Source organism: Protopterus annectens, chromosome 9.part0 (assembly GCF_019279795.1).
Source record: "Protopterus annectens isolate FY-2018-M chromosome 9.part0, PAN1.0, whole genome shotgun sequence".
Lineage (NCBI taxonomy): Eukaryota > Metazoa > Chordata > Ceratodontiformes > Protopteridae > Protopterus > Protopterus annectens.
The window spans coordinates 1,312,871,560-1,312,878,291 of NC_056743.1; the positions used below are offsets into that span (position 1 = coordinate 1,312,871,560).

The window sequence follows — 6,732 nt, forward strand, 5'->3', positions numbered from 1 at the left end:
CCTTTCTTTACTGTGAAAGTCTGACTAGGCAAATGAGGTTTGTTCCTCACTGGAAAGAGAAGTGAAAATAAAAGAATTTGCATACTTAGGGTTAGTGAAGCACCCAAAAACAGTTTGCCATCAATGTAAGCTTAATCCGAGGAAACTGTTTCTTCCTCCAAGCACTCCCTGCCAGTGGTGAATTAGATATACCTTGAACCCCAGTCAATTTTCAGGGAACAGCCCAGCACCCAATATGTTTTTGTGGGGGGGAGGGGCAAGCACAAGTGCACAAGTTCTTTTGGATTTTTTTTTTATTTAAGACCATGCACGCTGCTATCATTATAATCCAGAAATGTCTGTATCTGTCAATTGCAGCTAATTGACTGTATATACCTCAAATGTCAAACCACAACAAAAAATGCCTATGGTAAAGTATTCTAAACTGATTTACATGAATTCACATTAGTCCTGACAGACTACAGACTATGTTACTTGATCATGACAGCAGATTAAGTTATTATCATTCACAGACAGTTTCTGTACTTAGCAATCATAGCACCAATTTTGACTGTATACACCTCAGATATCTGATTGTGGTAAAAATAATAATTATGGACACAATAATGCATTTAAGTTTGTTTCACACAAACATATACTAGGCCAGATATTCCAACTTATTTCACATAAATACACACTAGTCCTGCAAACCAGACTGTTTAAATTGATCAAATGACAAGAAGGTAATTTACATTTATCCACAGAAAAAAAACATGCCCACTCAGTAATTACAGCAATTTTGAAATATACTTATAGCCTGGTCAACAGATGTAAAATAAAATAAAAATAAAATAATACTTCTCATGTGGATGGCACACTTGTGCAGCAGTTAATGTTGTCACCTAACAGCAAGAGGTTCCCTGATTTGACTCTTGGCTGGGGTGCCTACTGTGTGGAGTCTGCATGTCCTCCATGCATTCATGTGGGTTTTCTCTAGGTGTTCCGATTTCCTCCCACATTACAAAGACATGCCCCTGGAGCATTTCTTGCCGGGTCTGTACTGAAAACTGGCTGATTCCAAGTCAGACTTTCCCAGTAAACAAAGGTTAAATAAATAAATAAATCTAATTGTAGCAAAAAATAATATTTTTCAAATTCATTGAGCAAGAATAAATACAATGCCAAACAATAATTATGAAAAAAGTCCCAGAATTCAGGACAGATGTTAAATAGTGGAGAAGTATATTTAGAAAATTGGTAGAATAAATGTGTTTGCATTATCATTAATTTTCTGAACAAAATAAAGTCTGTAATGAAGATGCTTATGTTTATTTAGTTATTGAGATCATTAGCAGTGTGCCAGAAAACCACAAATTTTATTAGGAGCAAACCAAACATATTATGCAAAATCAGGAGCATTCTGCAAGCTCATAGACTGTTGAAAGCTACGCAATTTTTACTATGCTTCACAAACAGTAGATAGCCAACAATTTTCCAACATATTTCATCAGGATGGTTACTTTCATCCACAAACAGTTCTTGCCTGCTCCTCTCAGCAGTTATAGCCACATTGCTGTATACACCTTATCTGACACTGATTCAAATTAATACAAAGCAAGAATGAGGGACAAAGGTCACATATTAGGGGCAGATTTTAAATGCTTTTCTTATGCTTAGAAAGCTTCTACAATAAAAAAATGTCTGCATTGGTATGTATTTTTTAAAGGATATGAATTCAAACTCAAATCTTTGTCATTATTTGGTGACTGCAATCCTGAGTTATCTGTCAGAAAACCACAGATGTTATGATCAAGTGACACATAGCAATATTCTGTAAGATCAAGGACAGTTTCAGCTTGCTTCACACAAATGGTGCTTACAGTTTATTTCACAGAAATGCACACTAGCCCTGTAAAGTCAGACTATAAGGTAAGCAAATAACAAAAGGTTACATTGCTTTCATGCACAGCCAGCACCTTCCTATTTAATGACTGCAGTCCTTAATGCCTTGCTAGAAAAAAAAAAAAACACAAATCTTGTGATGCACAGACCAAACTATGGGGCATAGTCAGGGACATTCAACAAAATCAGGAACAGTTTCAACTTAGTTTCACACAAGCAGTTCCTGAAGGAAAAATATTCTAACTTATTTCATACAAATGCACACTAGTCATGTAAAGCCAGACAGTTGTTAAGCAAATGGCAAATGTGTATAAGTTTATTTCATCCACAGCCAGCCCATTCCTTCCATTCAGAAACTGCAATCCTCAATGATTTGCCAAAAACACAACATTTATAAGACATAGACTAAAATATGAGGCAAAGTCAGGGACATCCTGCATAGTAAAAAACAGTTTCAGATTGGTTTCACATAAGCAGCACCCAGAAAATAAATATTCTAACTTATGTCATGCAAATGCAGTAGTCTTGTAAAGGCAGAGCGTAAGCTAGGCAAACATCAAAAATGTAAATTGCACACCAAGAATGGTAACACAAAGACGTGTACATTTTGTGAAATCAGGGACAGTTTTGAATTTGTTTCACACTGAGTGGCCAGTGAGGATATATTCCAATTTATTTCACACAAATGCAAACTAGCCCTTATTACTAGAATTTACACTTTGTAAATTAAGAGGACATGTTGCTTTCAACCACAGCACAGCTAGTCTCACCCATAATTCTGATTCCTGCCAGCATATTGAAAACAAAAAAGCAAATATTAGAGTTTATTTCACAAAGTAAGGGGTGAAGTTGCTTTCATCCACAGACTGCTAGCCAGTCTGATCCAGTTGCCTTCCAACAAATTAAAAAAATGCAATTGCCTTGTGTTACTGTGACCTTCTGATGCATTTCACACCAGCAACCCACAACTGCAACTATCCACATATGCATTTTTATATTTGCGAATTTCTACTCATTGCTATCCCAAGGAATCATGGGAATTAATTAATGAGAAAGTTGTGGTACATTATATAGGGTCACAACCTGTTGGCATTATTTATTCTTTTAAGTAAAGCAATATTTATTTTCTTAAAAGAATAAACAAAGGGTTTAAGCTCCACATCTTCAATGGCCCATACAGCATTTGCAAGTGGCATGTACAGTGAGTACCTGTTTAATGCTTTTCTTTTTCTTGCTCAAATTTTTTATTTGATTTTCCAATAACAATTTAGAAAACAGAATAAATTACAAGTTGATGACAAATAATCATAAACTATGTACACAATTTACAAAGGCCTCAGGCAGAAGAAATGGGAATAGCAAAAAATGTAAACAAATAAAAGAGGTTATACAATATTCAAATAGTCCTTGCTTCTAGATTGATCAATTAGATGGAGTTGTGTATTGATTCATTGTCTTAATAAGTGAGAAAACCTTGCCTGCCTGCCCCCCAAGAGTTTCAGGCCATGGGCAACCTTCTGAATCAGCCCTATTATAACCTGCCACTGTTCACAGCTCTAGATTGACTTCCTTTCAAATGTAATAATCATATTAAAATAATTTTAGTTTTCTTCATAGTTTGTTCTGAAAAATGTGGACAAAATGCACTTTTCCTGCCACTTACACTTTGCCCAGACTACCTACCTGCCTGCTACCTATACATTTAAATATTTACTTTTAACTGATGGCTAATGAAGCAGTTCTTGTACCTCATTTTATTTTATTAACTGGCTGTCATATTGCCTTACTTGTAAATGTATGTATTAAATTATAGACTGTAGACTTGTATTATGCTGTCAGTCACTTATGTCATACAAACCGCTTCACTCTTCTGCTATTTCTCTTGCTGGTCATGTACTAGTTAGCAAAAGGAAACAAATTCATAGATAAATGCCTTTCATGATTGTGTTCATTTTGATTCTGCAAGAAAGTACTGCATACTGAAAAAATGAAACATTCTGACTCTTAACCTGAAATCAGCCTAAAACTGAATTGGGAAGAAATGAACTTTACGAGTGGCAGAGAGATCATATAAGCATTTGTACACCCAATAGTAAGGACTGGGCTGAGATCAAGTGTGTTAGTAAGATTTTTTTGTCATTACTCAGCATTCAGTATTGCCAAGATTTTTGCTGTCTTTACTTTGAGGCTGTAATCCTGCTTTATAAAGGTGTAACAATTTAAAGATTCTTGTTTAATGGATACCGATTAGTTTCAAGAATACATTTTGAATGTTTCTTATATTCTTTTCAACAGATGAAGTATAGGTTTATCATTTGTTTCATGTTCATACTAATTGAAATAGCTATTGTGACACACATAGATAAGTATTACTAAAGCAATACAATGTAACTAAATTACTAGTAGCAACTGGTATGATTAGTATGGGTACTATATGAATATGGCAGAAGTATATTTCAGATGCAATGCTAATGAAACAATTAGATTTGCATGCACTCCCTTCTAATAGATAAATCAGTGTGAGGCATGATCAGGTTTAATTTTGGGGTATGAATCTATGCAGATTAGTAGTGCTACCATGTCAATATATGTTCATAAATTCATAGGTAAGTACTAAGCTAGCCAATTTCCCCTTTTGTGCTCAAATTAACCTATACCATTTGGTTAGAGATTGGTCTTACCCATCTCATAGGTTCATAGATTAGTACTAGGCTAATTGCCCTTGCGAGCCATTTTAAGCCTAGCCAATTATCCCCTGTGAGATTCAAACCCTGCACCTTGTGCTTGTAAGGCAAACACCTTAACCATTAGGCCACCCTCCCAACCCCTAAATATACAGATTTCTTGCATTGGCCAGGAATCGAACCCGGGTCAACTGCTTGGAAGGCAGCTATGCTCACCACTATACCACCAATGCTATATGAATGGTAATTATATATTGCCCCTAATGAGAATAACTGAGATCATACCATAGATAATCTGAGGGGACATATGCATGGGATAAAGCATTTAGGAACTGCCTTTGCCCATTTGTAGTAAAGGGGCAGTCCTGTGGTACATTTTCTGTTTCCCATCCATAGATTTAAGTTACACTTGAATATGGACAGGGATGAACTTTGTTTTATGAGGATGGGGAGCAGAGCCAGATCATGATCAAATGGGACCCTAGGCAGGGTAATGAATCAGGTCCCCCACTATGTCCCTGTCTTCCAGCATCAAAATACCTGCCCAGCAGCCATTCCACTGTCCCATTACTTGCTTATCTCTCCAGTTACCATAAAACACTGTTCAAACCTCTGTGTGCACACTATTTTCTTCATTACTTCCACAATGATTACAGATATTTGGATTTAATTTAAAACTTTTATTTCAAATTTTATAGCACAATACTGATAGCCATTTCCTAAACAAAATAGTTTCATAATGAAAACATACATAGCATGAACAACAGTAAGCTTCTCTGCCCTTGCAACTTACATTCATTGAAACTGCATTGAAACCCACATGCATAGAAAATGCATCTCTGGCCAATAGCAGATTAAGTGTACCTTTGGGCTGTTTTTAAACCATGGGACCCCATGCACACGTGTTTAGGACCCTGCATAAATGCATGTGTTCTTTGATTCACTTTCATGATTCTTATTAAATTATATTCCTTTTTTAATACATCACCACTTGTTAGATCACATGTTAAATTTGCAAAACAAATGAAAAAGTAATGACAAAGCCACTCGTTTTAAAACATTTCAACCATAAAAGTTATAATCTACTAATGACAGTCAGTATGCACAATCTCTGCAGAAATAAAAGCCATCTGAATAAATCCACATTAAAGATATCTAGTTTGCTGCTGGCCCATAGCTTTTCATTTCAGTGTTTCATCTACAAATTCAGTGCTTGCTGCCCTTGAAGAGTAAAATTGCCTATGTTACTTTAAAAAAGTGGTGTGCTGGTGATACACAACAGGGAATGGCTGGCAAACAGACAACAGATTCATAGTCAGTAGGCATCTCATCGAAAGGACGACACAATCAGTAGTGCAGTACCCCCTTATGCTGCACAGTAGTATCAACAATTGATCTACCCGATGAGTGAAAAGAACCCACAGCCTTCTGTGCCAAAGGCAAATATAGTACCTGTTGCACCACTGACATTGAATAACACAGCTACAACATTCTATGACTAACATTGATATACTGTAATCCTCTGGGATTTAATCAATCAATCAATCAATCAATCTATCAATCAATTAAAGGAGTTGATTGCCAGTTATCAAGGCTCAGGGCTTGACTCTGAGCAAAAACACCTAACTAGACAACCCACCTAACTGGGTCATTACACATACACACACAGACACATTCACAGGTACACAGGCACATGCAGGCTTGTTTGCTGCTGCACTCAAGGTTTCAGTGGCTTTACCCTCTGCTCCATTTGCTGGATAAACCCCCTTTGCTTGCTGTCTGTTTGCTGGATAAATCTCATTTGCAGGATAATTCTCCTTTGCTTGCTGTTCGGCTATTAAATCAAATCTCCAACAGTTTAATTTAGGGCATGATCCTAACACTGAGGTTTGTGGGGCTTGCTGTTCTTTACAGAAGTCTCCCATGAGGTACTAAAGGCCTCCTGTGTTCTTATAGAAAGTCTCCTTTGAGGACCTAAAGCCTTCTATGTTTATGGAAATCTTCAGATCTGTGTTCTTTACAGACAATTGTAATTTTTACCCCCCCCCCCAACAAACACAGGCCCTAGACAATCACTTGGTCATCTAGTGCTGGATCCGGCTTGGATGGGGAGTCTGTTCTAGAACAGCAGTATCCTCTGTGAGATATACCTGTCTCCCCAAACTGT

The 6,732-nt window shown here is 36.7% G+C and overlaps 1 non-coding gene across 1 annotated transcript; it reads right to left on the minus strand.

Annotated features, from left to right (window-relative positions):
* Window positions 1-4,726: 4,726 nt before the first annotated feature.
* Window positions 4,727-4,798, minus strand: TRNAG-UCC. Its single transcript has one exon. It is a non-coding gene; the product is annotated as a tRNA-Gly (tRNA).
* Between the last annotated feature and the right edge of the window lie 1,934 nt (window positions 4,799-6,732).